Below are 20,934 nucleotides of genomic sequence, written 5' to 3' on the forward strand. Positions count from 1 at the left end.
TTTTACAAGACAACTGAAGTGAGAAGGATATGTAGACTACTATATTTATTCCCTTTAGACTAAAACTAGTCCTTGGTAAGAGTACTTGTAAAAGGTACAAACCGGAACAAAGAACATCTATCAGGCCCTAGGCAATGTAAGTGTGGGTACATGTAAGAATGATGTGCAGGTACTCTGCAGGGGAATGAGGAGATTGTAAAACAGACAACACCTCTGTGTTCAATGTGCACAGCATTCTCAGTGGATTCCCTGCAACTCTGTGGGGAGTGCATATGTATAGTACTACTGTGTAACAAAGTAAGCCTAAAACAGATGAAATTAAAGTTTTATACATACCTGGGGCTTCCTCCAGCCGCCTTCAGGATAATCAGTCCCTCGTTGTCCTCCTCCACCACCTGGATCTTCTGCTATGAGTCCAGCTACTTGAGCCAGTCGGGCGTAGTGCGCATGCACACACTCCGCCGCCGGGAGTATACTAGACCTGCGCAACACTATTGCGCAGGTGCAGAATGTTCCAGGCTGTGGGAGCGTCATGCGGCCGGACAGCGCTGACTGGCTGAATTACCAGGACTCATAGCAGAAGATCCGGGTGGTGGAGGACAGCGAGGGACTGATTAGCCTGAAGGGGGCTGGAGGAAGCCCCAGGTATGTATAAAAAAACTTTACTTTTCATCCGTCTCAGTTACCCTTTAATTTGTAGTCACCAAACCAAATTTTAACATCAAATGATTTGATTTCATCAGCAAAGGGAGTGCGTACATCTGCATAAACCAGCATCAATGCAGAATTATTTCCATCTCGTTGACCATCTCTATTAGTGACACGGCTACACATCAGGCTTTATTCTTACAGCATAGATGTTATTTAGTATATATAAGAGATTCCTGTGTACACATCATATATACAGTCACAATCAGATATGTATATCTGACCTTAAAAATACGGGGACTGCTTTATTAAAGCAGCACAAGTAACTAATTTTGATTGGTTTATTTCATTTTTGTGGACTAAGCACAGCTATTACTGTATATACACACTGTATATATACACATTATTTGTAATGACTATTATCTGAGAAATAGAACATTTTATCATATTTTCTATTTTAATTATAGTTACAAATTCATTAGGAGTCGGTGCATTTTTTCCCCGACTCCAGGCACCCAAAATTGCCCGACTCCACGACTCCAAATCCACGACTCAGACTCCACAGCCCTGAAATTTACAGAGGTAGTTAAACAGCTCTGGTGAAACACTGATTATGCCACCTGTGAATGTTTGTGAAGACAGAGTTGGGGAACTCTGAGGGCCCGTTTCCACTATTGCGTTGCGGAATCGCCGGCAAATCACCGCAGGCAAATCGCATGCGGGTGCGATTCCGCATGCGTTTTTTGCCGCGATTTCGCATAGGTTAGGGTGATGCGATTTTAACCATGTCACTGCCTGTGTGAATTAACATGGGTACCTATGCGAAATCGCATGCGACTACGTGGCAAAAACCGCATGAGGAAAACGCATGTGATTTCCCTATTAAATACATTGCGTGCGATTTGCCTGCATTCCACACGCAGGCGAATTCTGAGGGCTGTGCCATGCAGAAAAATCCTGCACAGAAAAACTGACAAGTGGAAACAGGCCCATCCATTTGTATTGGCGGTGCGAATCTGCATGCGGGCAACGCATGCGGATTTGCGATAGTGGAAATGGGCCCTGAACTAAAAGACAATATAAAAAACAAACAAAAAGACAAATACACAAGTCCTTGTTTTGTGGATCAAATGAAACAACTGTGCCTCCAGATATTTAACTTACCTTCATCAACACTGTGTTCTGGTTCGAGTACAATGTAGCCACCAACCATGACTGCTTAAATTCAGCATTGAAATGCCAAGATTTCAAGAGTTAAATCTGACTACTCAACTGTTTTCATACTTCAGTTCCTGGGAAAAAAATATGTAAAAAGGAAAAATAAATAAATACAAATCATAAAAAAAAAAATCAAAATGTCCATCTTTCTGATGCCACCTGAAAGTTAAAGGGGCACAAAGGCAAAAAATTGTAAAATTTAAAATATGTGCAAACAGATAGATAAGAAGTACGTTATTTTCCCCAGTGTAAGATAAGCCATAAAATACTTTTCTCCAATGTTGCTGTCACTTACAGTAGGTAGTAGAAATCTGACAGAAGCGACAGGTTTTGGACTAGTCCATCTCTTCATAGGGGATTCTCAGCAAGGCTTTTATTCTTTATAAAGATATTCCCTAAAAAGCATTTAAACAATGATGCTGGCCAGCTTCCCTGCTGACTACACAGCTTTTTGGCAGTTGGACAGAGCAACTGCCATTCACTTAAGCCTAGTACACACTAGCAATTTTGATAGGCCAATCACTGGTCAATATTACCACCTCCATGTAGTATGACCATTTACCTATCTAATCTGCATAGAATTGAAAATCTGTTTGGCCCTCATACTACATGGAGGTGGTAAAATTGACCAATCATTGGCCAATCAAAATTGCTAGTGTGTACTAGCCTTAAGTGCTTTTGAAAAATAAATAAATCCCTGAGAATCCCCCATAAAAAGATGGACTAGTCCAAAACCTGTCGCTTCTGTCAGATTTCTACTACCTACTGTAAGTGACAGCAACATAGAAGAAAAGTAATTTATGGCTCATTTTACTCTGGAAAAAATGTACTTATCTGCACATATTTTAAATTTTTCGCTATAGTGCCCCTTAACTTGAAATAAAGCCAAGTTCAAATGTAGCATTGGGATATCAAAATATAGTATTGTCATATTGATCCCCAATCCTGTACAGCTTCTTAAAACCTTGTACACACACTAGCTAAGATATTCCCCAGTTTTATTTTATATTTGAATCTACTTTTTACTCTTATTGTTTTTGCTCAATGACACGTTCATCGAAGTATTGCAGAGCTAAAATCTATGAACTATTGATCCTTTTTATCTCTTTCATGCCCTCACAAGCCATTTTCTACAAGGAAAGCGTTTTATAGTTGTAACTTCTTATCAGTGAGGGTCACACTGTAGTCTGACCCAGCCCTGACTCAGACAGGAACTGCCACTTACATACCTGATGTTTAACTCTTTCAGGTAGAGAAAGAAAAAAAGGAACACAGCATAGTTGTGTAGCACTGTACATACACATGTATTTCTCATCATGTAACATGTCACCTGGGGTATCCTTTAAGGACAGTGTCCATGCTTGTCAATGTCATTTACAGATCTGTCAGTCATATCAATTACTATTATTAATTTTGAATAACTTGTCTTCCTAATAATTGGATTTAACATTATTGCTGTTAATAGCATTTCTGTTAAGCCATGCACATTTGGCACCTACTCAATCAAGAATCTAGCATGTGTATAGGTGTCCCACAAAATCGCTCAATGCTGGGAATACACGGTTTGTTTTGAACCGTTTAATGAGCCGCTGATGGCTCGATCGATAATTTCTGACCTGTCAGATACCCCGCCGGATCGATTGCCCCCTCGATACAGCGGGCAGGACAATAGTAAAAAACAAAAAGATAAGAAGCCGCCCGCCAGGACGCGCTGGAATCTATCGAGCGGCTCAATACATGGTTCAAAACGAACCGTGTATTCCCAGCATAAGGCCCATACACCCTTGATTGAGTTCACTTGATCCCTCAGGCAACGTCTCTGGGCTGAGGCTGCTGTACAGACGTGGAGCTAGTATATGCAAGCATGAATATGGAGAACCCGCTGGACAAAACAATGCCATGCTTTGGTTGTATAAACCCACCTGAACAGATAACTGGTAACATGCTATCACTACACTCTTTGCCCATTGTGGGTGAGAAAACTCCAGCACAGGTATGGGAAAACTTGGCCCTCCAGCTGTTAAAGGACTTACGAGCCCAAATATATAAAAAAAAAAAAAAAAAAAAAAAAAAAGACAAGTACCTTAAACACTTTTAAATGCATGGAGGACGCCGTCCGCGTCCTCCGTGCAGTTCCGCCGGGTCCCCGCAGTCTGATCGCCCCCCATGCCGCTCCCGACCCCAGACGGGGTCGGGCTCCCTTTCCTCTCATAAGATGGCCGCCGGAGTTGGCCGCGGCTGCGCAGTCCGCATACACGTTAGTGCGGCTGCGCAGTTCTAGGGCCTCCCCCCTCGATCCACGCTACTGTGCGTGGATCGGGGGGAGGGCCCTAGAGCTGCGCAGCCGCACTAACGTGTATGCGGACTGCGCAGCCGCGGCCATCTTATGAGAGGAAAGGGAGCCCGACCCCGTCTGTGTAGTCGGGAGCGACATGGGGGGGCGATCAGACTGCGGGGACCCGGCGGAACTGCACGGAGGACGCGGACGGCGTCCTCCGTTCATTTAAAAGTGTTTAAGGTACTTGTCTTTTTTTTTTTTTATATTTGGGCTCGTAAGTCCTTTAAGGAACTACAAGTCCCACAATGCATTGCAGGAGTGTTACAGCCACAGTCATGACTCATAAAGGCAAGTGCATTGTGGGACTTGTAGTTCATTGTAGTTAATTGACTGTGGCTGTAACACTCCTGCAATGCATTGTGGGACTTGTAGTTCCTTAACAGCTGGAGGGCCAAGTTTGCCCATGCCTGCTCTAGCATATGCGCACAGCTAAAATGCATGTTCACACAGTAAAAAGTGCAGAGGGGTACACATAGCTTGGCTCCACTGCAGTCAGTAATGCTGCAGTGTCTCACTCAATACAAGTGAATCGGTCTGCCCATCTCCTCCTCAAAGTGCACCTTGATGCACTTTCTACGGAGGCACACCACATGCAGTGTGAACAGTGCTGTAAAAAAGTGCAGGTAGAACTCCCCGGGAGAGGAGGGTCAGAGGTGGTACAGGGTAGGCGAGGATATGGGGGAAAAAAAAAAAAAAAGTCGGCGTTAATTCAAGATCATACAGCTTGAAAATGGACAAATCAAATTCTACCTTGGTGAGATAGGAGTGGTTTGAATTTGACAAGCTCATTTATGTAGAGAACTCTTTAACCCTTGCTGTACTGGAAGACAGAAAAGGACTGCAAACAATTTCTTAGTAGGGCTAGTACTGTATGTGAGGAGAAACGCCAGCGCATACCACTAAGGCTGCCTCTGAAATGACCACCAGCTCAGTGTGCAGCACCTAAATAGATTTTCTGCACACCTCACATTCAATTCAGATGCAAATCATATGCAAATCTGCTACTACTTATCATGCAAACAGGAAACTCAGGAGGAGGGGCTGGGAGCAGCTAACCTGGCAGTTACATAGTTACGGAAAGGTGGGGGGAAAGGCTGCGCATCCCTAAACATGTTGCAATTGAATGGTTAATCGCACAGGCATACACCGCCTCTGCCAGACTGAAAAATGCATGCCCTGCATCCAAGACAAGTGCTAACATTTATTAAACTAGGACTAAAGTTCCTCCTAGTTTAACCTCCTGGGGGATACAATTATATCGCCCAGGAGGTGGCGCAGCACTATTTTTTTAAAAATTTTTATTTTTTAAATCATGTTGCGAGCCCAGGGCTCGCTACATGATAGCCGCTGTGCAGCGGCATCCCCCCACCCCCTCCGATCGCCTCCGGCATACAAAGCAAACAGGAAATGCCGTTCAGAACGGGATTTCCTGTTTGGCTTCCCCCGTCGCCATGGCGACGATCGGGATGACGTCATCGACGTCGTGACGTCAGAGGGAGTCTCGATCCACCCCTCAGCGCTGCCTGGCACTGATTGGCCAGGCTGCGCACGGGGTCTTGGGGGGGAGCGGCGCGGCACGGCGGGTAGCGGCGAATCAGCGCAGAGCGGCGGCGATCGGTATATACACGCAGCTAGCAAAGTGCTAGCTGCGTGCAACAACAAAAAAAATTATGCAAATCGGCCCACCAGGGCCTGAGAAATCCTCTGTGGCGGCTTACCCAGAGCTCAGCTCGGGATTATCCCCCAGAGGGTTAATAAATGTTAGTACTTGTCTTGGATGCAGGGCATGCATTTTTCAGTCTGGCAGAGGAAGTGTATGCCTGTGCGATTAACCATTCAATTGCAACATGTGTTTAGGGATGCGCAGCCTTTCCCCCCACTGTATGTACCTATGTTTCTCTCATGTCACTTCAGGAGTGCGCTAAGAATTTCTGCTATTGCAGTCACATGCATGAACCACACAATGGTAGGACTTCAATAGAATTTCCCATTTCAAGTGATCAGTGAAATAAGAGCGATTGAATGTTTGAGAAACACAGTTAACATGTTTGATTCAGTAAACTGCACCGTTGGTACATTCACCGGATCAATGAAAAAAAAAAAATCTGTCACATCAATATATTAGCATGTGACAAGCAAGAGACTAAAGCTTGATTGAAGCTTGGCTTGATATTCATGTCAGATCAATCCTTTTCAGCAAGAATTAAATCACACTGAAATCGATTCTGCCACAGCGTGTCCGAATAATTAAAAATTATTTCAGCCAAAAAAAAACCCAAAAAAAATAAATAAACCAAAACACGAATCAGATTAAATCAGTCATGGTAGGAAAGAAATGCATTATGTAGAATTCTAATTGATTGTAGGTCAATTTCATACTTCGGAGTATGCTCACTACATGCCAAGTATGTACACGAACGAGGAGATCTTTCAGATGTCAATTCCTATACGTGGGTGTCTGATCGATTACAATTTAATCAACCTCATTTTTGAGCGAGAGGAGGAATCAAATACTCTCTCGATTTATTACAAATCCATCTGTGTTTGTCCAGCTTTAAATTGGTCGCAGTCTATATTATTTGTAATAGATCAAGTAAATAACTGACATCTTCCTGACTGTATACCACCTTCAACCATTACTCGCGTACCACTCAAACATGTCCCCTGCCTTTCTCAGTTTGGCATTTCAATCAAATATCGATATGGAGTGCCTTTTAAAAAACACCACAACTAACATAATGTAGCCACCCTGGCGTTCAATTTCCCCAGGATTTCTGTGCAAAAGGTGGTTCAATTAAAATAATTTTCAAGTTTTTTTTTTTGTGTGTGTAATCTTTTTTATATTGAAATCAATATAGGTTATTGTATTGAATTCCATTAAAAAAAAAGTGTTTGCATTGAGATGTTGATGATGTTGTGTGACCCTGGTGTCATCAATGCCGATCGGCGTGGGACATGTCATTGCCGAGGGAGAAGAAAAATCTGCCAAGGGACATGGAAGAAGGCACTAGGGAAGCTATCAGAGGTTTGCGACGAGGGATCAGCACGCCAATGGTGAGTATAAAACCCAGATGTATAGCCAGGTATACAGGGAGCCAGATGTATAGCCAGGTTTTTAGGTAGTCAGATGTGCAGCCAGGTATATAGGTAGGCAGATGTATAGGGAGCCAGGTTTGTGGGCGGGGGATCCCCATTCTATGTGTGCGGAAGCCTTGCCAGGTGGGGGCTCCTCATTCTAAGGTGGGGGGTTTCCCCTTTGAATGCGTGTGGATGGCCGGGTGGGGGATCCCCCTTCTAAGGGGGTGGAATCCCCCTTCTATGTGCACGATGTCCGGGTGGGGGCTCCCCTTTCTAAGCAGGGGAATACCCCTTCTATGTGGGCGGATGTCCGGGTGAGGGATCCCCTTCTAAGGGGGGGTGAATCCCCCTTTTATGTGCGCAATGTCCTGGTGGGGGCTCCCCCTTCTAAGCAGAGGAATACCCCTTCTATGTGGGTGGATGTCCGGGTGGGGGATCCCCCTTCTATGCGGCGTGCTGTGGGTGTCCCCCTCCTCCCATACGATCTCACCCCCCCCCCCCCCCCGTCCGTCTGAAGCACCTTGAGGTGGGATCTACTCACCCGAAGGCTCTCTCCTGCGGCGGCTGGCTCACTTCCTCCTCCATTGCTGAAGTCTCGTTCTCTGTGTAGTTACTGTACGAGGCTTGGTGACGTCACCAAGCCTCGTACTGTAACTACACAGATCGGGACTTCGGCAATGGAGGAGGAAGTGAGCCAGCCGCCGCAGGAGAGAGCCTTCGGGTGAGTAGATCCCACCTCAAGGTGCTTCAGACGGACGGACGGACGGGGGGGGGGGTGAGATCGTATGGGAGGAGGGGGACACCCACAGCACGCCGCATAGAAGGGGGATCCCCCCCAAAGTAGGGGGATCCCCCACCCGGACATCCGCCCACATAGAAGGGGTATTCCCCTGCTTAGAAGGGGGAGCCCCCACCCGGACATCGCGCACATAGAAGGGGGATTCCCCCACTCACCCGCATAGAAAGGGGAGCCCCCGCTCGGCCATCCGCACACATAGAAGGGGGATCCCCCCACCCACCCACATAGCCAGCACATACTCTGCCCCGCTGGCTGCACAGGGATTCCACAGGGTGGCTGGATGCTAGTTCTGCACGCTGGGGGTAGCACAGATCGCTACCTACCGCGTGCAGACAGGCATCCAGCCATCCTGGGGAATCCCTCTGATGAGGGAAAAGTGGAGCTGGCGGCGCAGAGAAACAGGAAATCTCCTTGGCAGTATTGACGAGCCTAGCTCGTCATTACCACTTTCAGCAGGTTTCTGCTGGACGAGCCAGGCTCGTCATTACCGCCAGGGTGGTAAAAAAAACAAAAAAACAAAACAAAAACAAAAAAAACTGTACAGTGTAACGGAATACTAATAAAAAGACTAGACTGGTTTCATAATGCTATGTTCACTGAAATTTCCAATGTGTACAGACACAATAAAGTGGGAACTAATAAGAATTAGCATATGGGGGCAAACAAAGGAACAGACTGATACTTTTATGATGGAATTAGACAGCTGTCTTTCTTATGCTGGGCATACACGGGTTGATCCGGCGGCCGATTAGCCGCCAGATCGACCCCTACCGCGTCCCCGCTTGTCCGCGGATCGATTCCCGCTCGTCCCCGCCGGTGCTCCTTATCAGCCGCTCGATTCCCCGCTATTGTCTGCCGACGGGGAATCTATCCGGCAGGTCATCGGACCAGTCGGATATTATCAATCGAGCCATCAGCGGCTCGATTGATAAGAGGAATCTGTGCAGTGTATGCCCAGCATAATACTTCAGACAAATCTAAAAGCAAAGGTTACAGTAAATAGCCAAAAATGAAGGTCTGCAAAGGTAAAACAAGGTCTGTATACGCTTGTACTTCATTATGCCAATGTACATGCTGTTACTCCCACACAAAATACCTAGCAGGTGGCATTATTTCAACAGAGAGCAGTTCTAAAAGAAACTGTTTTATGACCACTGCAGCCCTGGATTTCCAGCCAATTCAGTTCTGGGCCAAGATCAATTTATCTACCATAGGTCAGTGTATATATTTTTCTCTGCTAAGTAGGGAATAATTAGGCTACTGTACAAGTGTGGTGGTGGTGGTGGTGGTGGTGGGGGGGGGACACGACCTATATACTCTACCTATGGGTTCCAGAGCATTCCCCTCTTTTTTGCAGCGGATCTTGTCAATTCTGACATTGTCAGAAACACCTGAACTGTTGCATGCTCATTCAGGGTCTATGGCTAAAAGCATTAGAGGCAGAGGATCAGCAGGATAGCCGGGGAAACGATTATTGCTTAAAAGTAAATAAATATGGCAGCCTCCATAACCCTAGGATTATATATATGTAATATAAGCGCAGTGTCTTGATATCAATCAGCAGCCAGAGGTTTTCCAATCCACCATGAAACAGTTTGCCAAAGATGAACAATAATCCTCAGCACTCTATTGCACTCCGGTATACTGTGAAGCCTGCAGACACCAGGGCCCATATGCATTTCACTTTTTCACCTGAGTTTTCTCCTAGGAGATAATTTTTCATCTTCAAATTAAAAATAACTTTCCAGCACTTTTCAACTAAAAAAGTACCAAAAAGTAAATTAAAAAGTACTATAAAAATTATTGTGAGCATTTTCTTGCTTTCTGATGGCTTAAAATGCATTTTATTGACACATTTAAAAATATCACCCTGGAGAAAACTCGGGTGAAAAAATGAATTGCATATGGGCCCTTGTGCTCAATATTGGAGACCGTGACCAAAAAAACAAACAAAAAAAAAAAAAACATGCAGGAGTCAGGGCTAAGTTCAAACACAGGGGGGTACACTTTATTGCAACAACTTAAGATCATTAAAATGAAACAAATACTCACATCGTGGGTCCATGCACACTGGATGCGTTTTAAAGCAAAAGGGGTCAACACACTATTGCACAATAACCAGTAAAGTGCCAAGTGCTGAGAAAGTCACCAGACCGTAGTTCAGAGAATGCCCATTCTCCTTCCTGACCAGGTTTCGACCTTCCGCCGTCCTCTGATGACTTACTCAGCACTTTACTGGTTATAGTGCAATAGTGTGTTGATGCGTTTTAAAGCAAAAGGGTCCAGTGTGTATGGACCCACGATGTGAGTGTGTTTTATCTCCAATATTGAGCGCAAGGGCCCATATGCAATTCACTTTTTCACCTGAGTTTTCTCCTAGGAGAAGAAAAATCATCTTTGATTTAAAATAATTTTTAGCACTTTGCAATGGGAAAAAAAAGTATCAAAAAAAATAGGTGAAAAGTATTATTAAAATAATGGAGTATTTTTTTGCTCCCTGGTGGTTTAAAAAGGCATCTTATTGACAAATTTTAAAATATCACCTAGGAGAAAACTCAGGTGAAAAAGTGAATTGCATATGCCCAAGGTGTCTGCAGGCTTAACAGTGTGCGGGTGTGCAATAGAGAGCGCTTTATTGTTTATCTTTGAAAGCATCCATAACCCTCTTGTGTCAGCTGTTCTTGAAAGGGTCCCAGACCTTTGGCAAAGCTTCCTAAAAATAACATACAGTAGGTAATGTTTGTGGTGAATCCATACACAGTGTTCAGCATAAATGAGTTCACCCCCTTTAAAATGTATGAATTTAATCAGTAGCTCAATGAACCAAATAACTATTTAAAATTTTTTCACAAGGCTGAGTTTTATTGAACACTTGTATAACCCCATAACATGAAATTAAGGTTAATAATACAGTATAACAGATCACAAAATCTTCAGTTTTACTCAAATTGGTTGACGCAAAAATGAATACACCCCACAACAAAAACTACTACATCTAGATTTTTAAGGACAGCACCAAGTCTTCTAGGCATGGAATGAACAAACTGGCACCTATCTTTTTCCATTCTTCAAGAATAAACTCTTTTTAGAGCCTGGATGTGGGACGGATAGTGATGCTCAACTTGTCGCTTCAGAATTCTCCGCAGGTGTTAGATTGGGTTCAGTTCAGGAGACATACTTGGCCATTCAATCACCTTCACTCTCCTCTTCTTCAGAAATGCAACAGTAGCTTTAGATGTGTGTTTTGGATCATTGTCGTGTTGAAAAAGTGCATGAGGACCAAGTGCACAGAGTGATGGCAGCAACTTCTCCTTCAGTATAGAGCAGTACATTGTTGAGTTCATGATACCATCAATGAAATGCAGCTCCCCAACACCAGTAGCATTCATGCAGCCCCACATAAGGACACTGCCACAATCATGTTTCACTGTAGGCACCATGCATTTTTCTTTGAAATCCTCACCTTTACAAACGCCATACAGTTTTGAAACCATTTGGTCCAAAAACAGTGATCTTTGTCTCATCACTCCAGAGTATAGAGTCCCAGTAGTATTTTTCAGCATGGGCCCTAGCAAACTCTAGCCGTGCTTTTTGGTGCATGGGCTTTAGGACAGGCTTCCTTCGTGGACGATACCCATGCATGCCATTCCTCTGCAGTGTGCGCCGTATGGTGTCACAGAAAACTGTCAGTACAGTTTGGCTTTCTACTGCTTTACCTAACTGCAGTGAACTTGCATGGCAATTTCTTCAACCATTCTTACCAGAAGACGCTCCTGTCGAGATGTTAACTTCCGTGGACGGCCTGGACGGCTCTGTAAGATGGTTGCACTTCCATCTTTAAGTATTTTGATCACTTTTGCTACAGTATTTTGACTATTGCTTTGCTGATCTTCTTGATTAACCTTTTTGTGTAAAGTAAAGATATCCTTTCTCAGATTTTGTGACATTTCTCTTCCATGTGGAGCGATTGCTGACAGCATGAAATAGGAAGGGCTTTTCTTTGTTAAGTAATGCCCTTTTATAGTTACCTGTCTGCTGGACACCCCTTAAAGAGAACCCGAGGTGGGAATTACTTTTACTATTGGGGCACAGAGGCTGGTTGTGCGCACTAAGACCAGCCTCTGTTGCCCCATCGTGTGCCTCCATGTCCCCCCTGCTCGCCGCTATACCCCCCGCATTGCTGGCTGTGTCGCCAGCTCAATGTTTACCTTGCGCTGTCAGTCAGCGCCGCTCCCCCGCCTCCTCCGCATCGGCGCCACCCGCCGCGTCACTTCCCTCCTATCAGCGGGAGGGAAGGGACACGGGCGGGTGCGCCGATGCGGAGGAGGCGGGGGAGCGGCGCTGACTGACAGCGCAAGGTAAACATTGAGCTGGCGACACGCTGCGTGTCGCCAGCAATGCGGGGGGTATAGCGGCGAGCAGGGGGGACATGGAGGCACACGATGGGGCAACAGAGGCTGGTCTTAGTGAGCACAACCAGCCTCTGTGCCCCAATAGTAAAAGTAATTCCCACCTCGGGTTCTCTTTAAATGAATCAGAATCACCTGTGGTTGAATGCCTGTTTAAGCACTTCAGAACCACAGTGTTAAACCCCCCAAAAGACCAGGCCATTTTTCTGTTAATAGGCCACTGCAGCTTTAAGGCCAAGCTGCAGGGCCGCACAACACAGCACACAAGTGATTCCCCCCCCCCTTTTTCCCCACCAACAGAGCTTTCTGTTGGTGGGGTCTGATCGCCCCCCGTTTTTTTTTTTTATAACTATTTAGTCCACAAATGGTGGAGCGCTCCCTGGCTATTTGTGACTAGCTTCAAGAAATAAAAGATTAATTGGGTAAGCGCTTAGAAAAGTCTCTGCTGTCCAATCTCAGTGGGTGATAATCTGCAACTGCAACAGCATAACATCAATGGGGCCATCCCCCCCCCCCAACATAGAAATACTCACCAGACTTTATGGCCTAAGTGGGCCCGACCTCGCCTTAGGGCTTTCAGCTTGCTTCTCGAATAGTTGTTGCTGTTACCTCCAGGCCCCTGAAAAGTTTCCATAGCGACGAAACGTGTAGGGCGGAGCTACAGAGGGGCGCAACGCCTGACGTCACCGGACGGGTTGATTGAGCGGCGGTCATTGTGGGTCTTTTGAGCCGGGGTAACGCTGTGTATAGCCGCTTTTATCAGCGCACCCAGCTGTTTGGTTCACCTCACTTCTGCATAGCCGCTTGTTCTTATCCTGTATCTCAGGCTTTGTCTGTTTTTAACCCTTTTTTAAATACAATAGAAATGTGGAACTCCGCTCAATACCTCCGTCTATCGACAGTGCAGAAAACAGGCTGCCAAGACCTCAGATCCAAGGATGTAGAAAGTGAAGTCCGCACGATGTCGATGAAATCACTATGGCTTTATTCAATAGTTACACATACAAGCTAAGAACCAGCACCACATGCTGACATGTTTCGGGCGTTACACACGTAACGTGTAACGCCCGAAACATGTCAGCATGTGGTGCTGGTTCTTAGCTTGTATGTGTAACTATTGAATAAAGCCATAGTGATTTCATCGACATCGTGCGGACTTCACTTTCTACATCCTTTTTTAAATAAACGTGGGACTACTCCCTTAACCAGCCGGGCGGTATGGACGAGCTCAGCTCGTCCATCACCGCCGGAGGCTGCCGCTCAGGCCCTGCTGGGCCGATTTTCATCAAATAAAGAGCAGCACACGCAGCCGGCACTTTGCCAGCCGCGTGTGCTGCCTGATCGCCGCCTCAGCGCGGCGATCCGCCGCGTGCAGCGGCGAAAGAGGGTCCCCCCAGCCGCCTGAGCCCAGCGTAGCCGGAACAAAAAGTTCCGGCCAGCGCTAAGGGCTGGATCGGATGCGGCTGACGTCAGGACGTCGGCTGACGTCCATGACGTCACTCCGCTCGTCGCTATGGCGACGATGTAAGCAAAACAAGGAAGGCCGCTCATTGCGGCCTTCCTTGTTTATTCTGGGCGCCGGAGGCGATCGGAAGAACGCCTCCAGAGCGCCCTCTAGTGGGCTTTCATGCAGCCAACTTTCAGTTGGCTGCATGAAATAGTTTTTTTTTTATTTAAAAAAAACCCTCCCGCAGCCGCCCTGGCGATCTTAATAGAACGCCAGGGTGGTGGCACCTTTACGCTATGTGAAGCTTCTTGTTTTTGCCTGGAGGTAACAGCAACAACTATTCGAGAAGCAAGCTGAAAGCAGATGGTGCAGAGGTCCAGAGATTGCCAGAGAGGCTGAGGGGTGGCCTATACCCCTAAGGCGAGGTCGGGCCCACTTAGGCTATAAAGTCTGGTGAGTCTATCTAAGTTGGGGGGTGGGGGGGGGTGGAGAAAGACAGCCCCATTGATGTTATGCTGTTGCAGTTTATCACCCACTGAGATTGGAAACTGTGTCACAGCAGAGACTTTTCTGAGCGCTTACCCAATTAATCTTTTACTACATGAAAATGTAACTTTAGCCAAAACTGTGATTATGCGGACCAGGGGAATAGGGGGTGTGGCAGGGGACAAGGAGAAGAGCAAACAACACACAGAGGTGTGTTGGTCTAGCAGGAACATACTCTGTGGTTTACCTTGGGTAGCTTTGCTTTTTCAGTCAGCACTAAAGGGCCTAATATAAGAAGCCTGTATGAAGGAAAAGGACACATACAGCAGTAACCACATATCAGATCGTATCTTTAAAACTTGAAATCTGCCAACAGGAACAGGCATAGTTGGTCTCTGATGCCGTCTATGGTTATTAGGCACTAAAAAGCTCAAGACACATTATGGAGTGGCAGGAAGGAGGGCCTACAAAGCCTGAACTATTTTAGTAAAAGATTGATTTGCACGATTTTTGCCAGAAATTGTGATTTCTATTCAATGATTTTCAATGCGCAACGATGGATCAGCACACCAATGGCGAGCAAAGAGGTGTCAGAGTCCCAGAGGTGCCAAGCGTATTTTGGACTCCGTGCTGTGTATCACTCCAGTTGTTTATTGCCTGAGGAAGCGGGATTTTGCCAGTGAAACGCGTTGCAACTTGTCTTTGGAGTATATAAATAAATTATTTATTACTTGAATCGACAGTACCTGTGTCTGTTTTGGGTTGGCTGGTCCACCACCGCATATCGAACGTTTTAAACGTTTTAGTGACTTTTATCCTACTGGCGCCTCTGTACAGCTGTTACATATTCACAGTCATTCATACAGAATACATGACAGAGGTTCTACATATAAACTACCCCATTTCCCCATGAATAATCCCTATCCTGAAAGCAAGCCCTAGCTGCAATTTTAAGCATGCTTGTAATTTAAGCCCTACCCTGAAAATAAGCCCTAGTGGAAGTTAAGAGGAGGAGGAAGGGGTAGCCAGCAAGTGGGGACACTGCATGTGCGGTGCTGATCAGGCACTGGTCCTGTCATCCCATGCAAGGTTATCAAGTGTGTTCAGGGATGACAGTGCAAACGCCTGATCAGTTCCATAGCATACATTCAAATCCAGGAACAGCACACTACAAAGGAACAGGAAATGTTCCACTGAGACACTCTTCCTGATAGAGATACAAGACATCCCATGAAATGAGCCCTAGCACATCTTTTAGAGCAAAAATTAACATGAGTCTTATTTTCGGGGAAACATGGTAGTGGTGATATTTGTATCACAGTATCACGTTTGCTCTCCAATAAGCGTCAACTACTCTGGTGTGAACTGGAACTTTGAGTGAGTGCTTTTCAGATTGGCAGCATTTCAAAAAGTGCTTGGCTACTGAAACCTTATGAGGGTGTTCCCCACAGCAGCGTTGTGATTTTATTAAAATCGCAAATGTGCTGCACGTAGCATATTTTGGAGCGATCCAGCTTGAATGAATGAGCAAAACCGATTATTCATTCAAAAATCTAGCTATCTCATGTTACAGTATACAAGTTTTTATTACATAGTGAACTCCAGTCAGGGATTCTCAGTTTCTTACCATGGGAAGCTCCCTTCTGAAATTGAGAGCAGAGATCTGTCTGACTAATAAACAAAGCACACACACAGAGCCTGCAGGGGACGTGGAGGGGGCATGCATAACTTCTCCCTATCATAGCAGAGGCAGTGCATTCCTCTCTGGCTCAAAGAAAAGATTAGATATATTACAGAGACAGTGCAACTAGAAAAGGCTGCAGTAAGCCAGACCACATTAGAACAGGTATAGGAACTTATAGGATAGAACAAATAATTTTGTTACATAGTTTCTTTAAAGGAGTATTGTAAGCGGGGTAAGAAATGGCCTTCCAATGGTCCCCCGCAGACGTCCTTTGCCGGGACAAAACGATCCTCCAGTTCCCTGCATAGTACGCTCCCGGTGACGTTAGTGGGAGAGAGGACGCGACCCCAGTGTTCTCCCCAGAATTTTTTTCCAGCCGGGTGGCATGAAAAAGTAGGTGGTTGGCATGAAAAAGTAGCCGGGTGGGGTGCGAGTGGGGAATGCAGGGCCGCGCATCTCTGCTTACAGCATAGGAGGAGGTTGAGGAGTCGAGCTGATGACAGCCAGGTGAAGAACCCCACTAAAAGACATTATTGAAGTTCGCCTTCCCAGAATAACTTTGGATGAACCCCTCCCCCCCTCTCTCCTTTACTAAGTAGTAATGCCTTGGTTAGCAAACATATGGCAGGGATTAGATTCGTGCTGCAGAAGATGTCAGCGCTATTTAAATGCATAATAAGAATTTAGTAGGACATTAGAATATGACTATGGTAGGATTAGATTGTGAGCTCCTCTGAGGACTGTGACATGACTATGTACTCTGTAATGTGCTGTAGGAGATGTCAGTGCTATATAAATACATAATAATAATAATAATAATAATAATAATAAGGTAGGACATTAGACTATGACTGGTTGGATTAGATTGTGAGCTCTTTAGGGCTAGTGGAAGGAGTTCACTGGTGCTAGTGCGGGAAAGGAGAAGGTCACTGCGGCTAGTGGAGGCAGAAGGTCGCTGGAGCTAGTGGGGGGGAAGAGGTCACTGGGGCTAGTGGGGGTATAGAGAAGGTTACTGGGGCTAGGGAGGAGGTCACCGTGGCTAGGGAGGAGGTCACTGGGGCTGGAGAGAAGGTCACTGGGGCTAGTGGGGGTTAGGTGGAAGGTCACTGGGGCTAGTGGGGTAGAGAGGTCACTGGAGCTAGTGGGGGTTAGGTGGAAGGTGACTGGAGCTAGTAGGGGTAGGGAGGAGGTCACTGGGACTAGTGGGGGTAGAGAGCAGGTTACTGGGGCTAGTGGGGGTAGGGAGGAGGTCACTGGGGCTAGTGGGGGTATAGAGAAGGTTACTGGGGCTAGGGAGGAGGTCACCGTGGCTAGGGAGGAGGTCACTGGGGCTGGAGAGAAGGTCACTGGGGCTAGTGGGGGTTAGGTGGAAGGTCACTGGGGCTAGTGGGGTAGAGAGGTCACTGGAGCTAGTGGGGGTTAGGTGGAAGGTGACTGGAGCTAGTAGGGGTAGGGAGGAGGTCACTGGGACTAGTGGGGGTAGAGAGCAGGTTACTGGGGCTAGTGGGGGTAGGGAGGAGGTCACTGGGGCTAGTGGGGGTATAGAGAAGGTTACTGGGGCTAGGGAGGAGGTCACTGGGGGGTAGAGAGTAGGTCACTGGGGCTAGGGAGGAGGTCACTGGAATTAGTGAGACAGGTAGATACTTACTGCATTTGGCTGCAGCTGTCCATTCCTCCTCTATTCCTCTGGGGGCGGGGCTTCATCTGGACAGGAGACAACTTCCTCCAGGCAGGGCTTCAACCTGCCACACACATGCTCCCTGGTGAGCTTCCCCAGGGCTGGAGCAACCCTTCCTCTGTGCGGGAGTCCTATGGGGGCGGAGTTTCGGTCGCCGGGGGCGGAGCTTATGCCGAGAAACCCCGCTCTTCTCAGCTGCGGGAGACATGATGGACTGGCTGCCTGCCCTAGCCCCACCACTCCAGTTCAGAGTAAAAGCCTGTGGGCGGGGCATGGCTTCAAAGAGGCCCCCAGGAAATCCCCCGGTGGCTCACGACGACACTCAGTCAGTACGACCCTGGTGATCGTCGTGTGCAGTCAGTCCTAACCTATCTGGAGCTGCCTGGAAGGGATGGGACTGGCTGCAGTCTGACATTCATGCAGCCAGAACAGAGACGCTGCCAGAAGAGAGACGCTGTGTGGATTCGCTCAGGGAAGAGGGGAGAAGGTCTGTCTGCAGCTTCAGGCTTTCTCCCCAGCCTCGAGTCACACAGCACTAGTCTCCCCGTGAGTTCCACTCACATGCGTATCTGGGCTGCAGCCTCCGCTAGCTGAGCTGCCTGGAAGTTAATAGATCGGCAGAGGAGCGCTCCTCCTAGGCGGGCGGGGTTTCAAAACAGCCGGGCGGCCCGCCCACTTAATTAGTCCTGGGGAGAACACTGGACCCGCAGCCGTAGTGGTTTGTGACATTAAAGTCTCCCATTCCGGAAGTGAGCTGGTGGTGGGGACTGGAGGACCGTATTGTCCTGGCGCAGGCACAGGACGTCCGCGGGGGACAGTCAGAAGCCCCAGGTAAGTTCAACTCCTCCCCCCCCCCTTACAGTACTCCTTTAAAGAAAACCTGTAACATAAAAAAAAAAATCTCTGGGGATACTTACCTCAGGAGGGGGAAGCCTCTGGATCCTAACGAGGAATCCCCCCCCATCCTCCGCTGTCCCACAATCCAGTCCTCGAAAAGTGGCGAGGTAAATATTTGCCTATCATGATCCAGCGCAGGCCTAGCTCTTCGTTCAGGCTATGGCAGAAATAGCCGTGCCGAATCGTATATCTGCGCATACGATCGGGCTCAGCTATTGCCACCTTAGCCTGAAGAGCCGCTACTGCGCAGAATCGCAGTAGGTAAATATTGTTGTGCCTGCGCACTACTTGTAAATGGACTTTCAGAGGAGTTAGCGCTGGATTCCCCAAGGCTACAGAGGACGGGTAAGCCTCATTGGGACCCTGAGGCTTCCCCCTCCCAGGTTATGTATCCCCCATAGGTTTTTTTTTATGTTACACAGTCTCTTTAAGTTATAGTGGTAAGCTAGTGGAATGCCTACTTATGACCAGATAAAATAGACATTTGAGGCCTCGTTCACAGTGACCTTTGCATGGTGTTCCCTGTGACAGCTGGAACGCAACAGATTGAGAAAGAGGTGCCACACATTACCCATGCATTGTGTTGCATACAATGCAGCATACAGTCAATGTAAAGTATGATTCACTGTAAGGCTTGGTTTATGCATAAAAAAAAAATTTGTCCTATCAGTTTTTGACAGTTGGCATCAGTTTTGTATGTGCTTCTATGGATGAGTTCACACATAAATCTGTACATTTCCGGTCCAGTCAGGTAAAACCGATAGAAAACTGAGGCAAAACTGACAGGACTGGACCCGTGCTGTACAGATTTGTGTATGTGTGAACAAAGCATCACCAATAACACACGCATTTTGTGGTAACTCACTGCATGCAGTGCATTACCATGTCTCACTACTTTGTACTGCAACACAAGCACCACAGTGAAGTTCATATAAGTGGTGCATTGTAGTAAGCCACATTAAAGAGCAGCCGTTATGCAACATCGCAATGCGCAATTGCGAAGTCTGTCTGCAGTGTGTGGGCAGTTAATAGATCCCTCTGATAATAGTGATCTATTGCCTGCCCATACAATGCAGAAAGACTGCCAATAGATTTCATCCTAACACCTCCTCCTGCTGAGGCCACCCCCACCCAACCCCTTGGGCCTGTGGCGAGTGTTGCATGCTCACCTGTCACACCGGCTCAACTCCTGGCTTCCTTGTGTCCAGCAACTTTACACCGCGAGCGCTTGCTACACACGTGATACCGCTGCACGTAATGGCATCAGTACATGTGGCACTGTCACATTGTACAGACGCTCGCGGTGGCAACTCAAAAAGATGCTTGACAGCAGGCCAGGCGTCATGCTGGCATGACAGCTGAGCCTGCCACACTCTCCACAGGCCTGGGGTGTACACATACACTTTTGGGGAGATCAGCCAGTGGTGTGTCGGTTGTTGGGAAACTGAACGCCATTGCACACCTGATTGAGCCCTTGTGACCAAAATTTTCCAGCATGCCTGATCAATCCTTTCAACAGATCTTGGTCAGAAATCGATCAAAATGATTGTTCGAGTGGCCATATTGCAGCATTGATAGCTGCAAGATTTGATCATTATGATTGGCCTGATACGGATACCAAAAATCTAGTAAATCATGGGCACCCTTACAGTAGTCTATACACAAACAATATACTGCAGACAGTAGAAATTGAGGGTCACTTAATTCACACAGTAGACTATTGCTGCAATAGTAAAAACCCTGAACTGGATGCAAAGCTGGAGATTTTAACTTACTAGGGGCTTCCACTATAGTTCATCAGGTACCTTAGCATCCTCTGAGGCCCCTCTGTTGTTCCACTGTCAGCCCTGATATTCCTGCCATCTGGTGCTCCACTGCACAAGCGTGGTCCCATCCATGTGCACTCCAAACACCAGCGCATGCACAGTTCATGCTATTGAGAACCGACAATGGGAGGGCAATCATGCAGCATGATTCGCTGCCATTGTCCACCCGCGGGTATCGAGCGTGGAATCGATCCCCGCGGTGATCGGACACGTCGGATATTATCAATCGAGCCATCAGCGGCTCGATTGATAAGCCTGCGTCAAGCCATGTTTGACCAGCATTAGGTCCGGTTCACATTAGCGTTTTGAGCCAAACTGATCTGGTGAGCTGATCCGGTATGCATTTCACTGGATCCGGATGGCTCTGTGCACACTGCCAAATGGAAAGTGAAAACAGATCTGATCAACGATCGACCGGATCAGTTT

The 20,934-nt window shown here is 46.9% G+C and overlaps 1 protein-coding gene across 1 annotated transcript in view; it reads right to left on the reverse strand.

Moving 5' to 3' along the window:
- Positions 1–20,934, reverse strand: part of SIN3B (SIN3 transcription regulator family member B) — a 72,378-nt gene that overhangs the window by 50,375 nt on the left and 1,069 nt on the right. Inside the window, exon 2 of the mRNA XM_068234160.1 lies at positions 1,813–1,940. The gene's annotated coding sequence lies outside the window, so the exon portion shown is untranslated. The remainder of the gene's footprint in view (positions 1–1,812; positions 1,941–20,934) is intronic.

This window comes from Hyperolius riggenbachi, chromosome 1, assembly GCF_040937935.1.
Source record: "Hyperolius riggenbachi isolate aHypRig1 chromosome 1, aHypRig1.pri, whole genome shotgun sequence".
NCBI lineage: Eukaryota > Metazoa > Chordata > Amphibia > Anura > Hyperoliidae > Hyperolius > Hyperolius riggenbachi.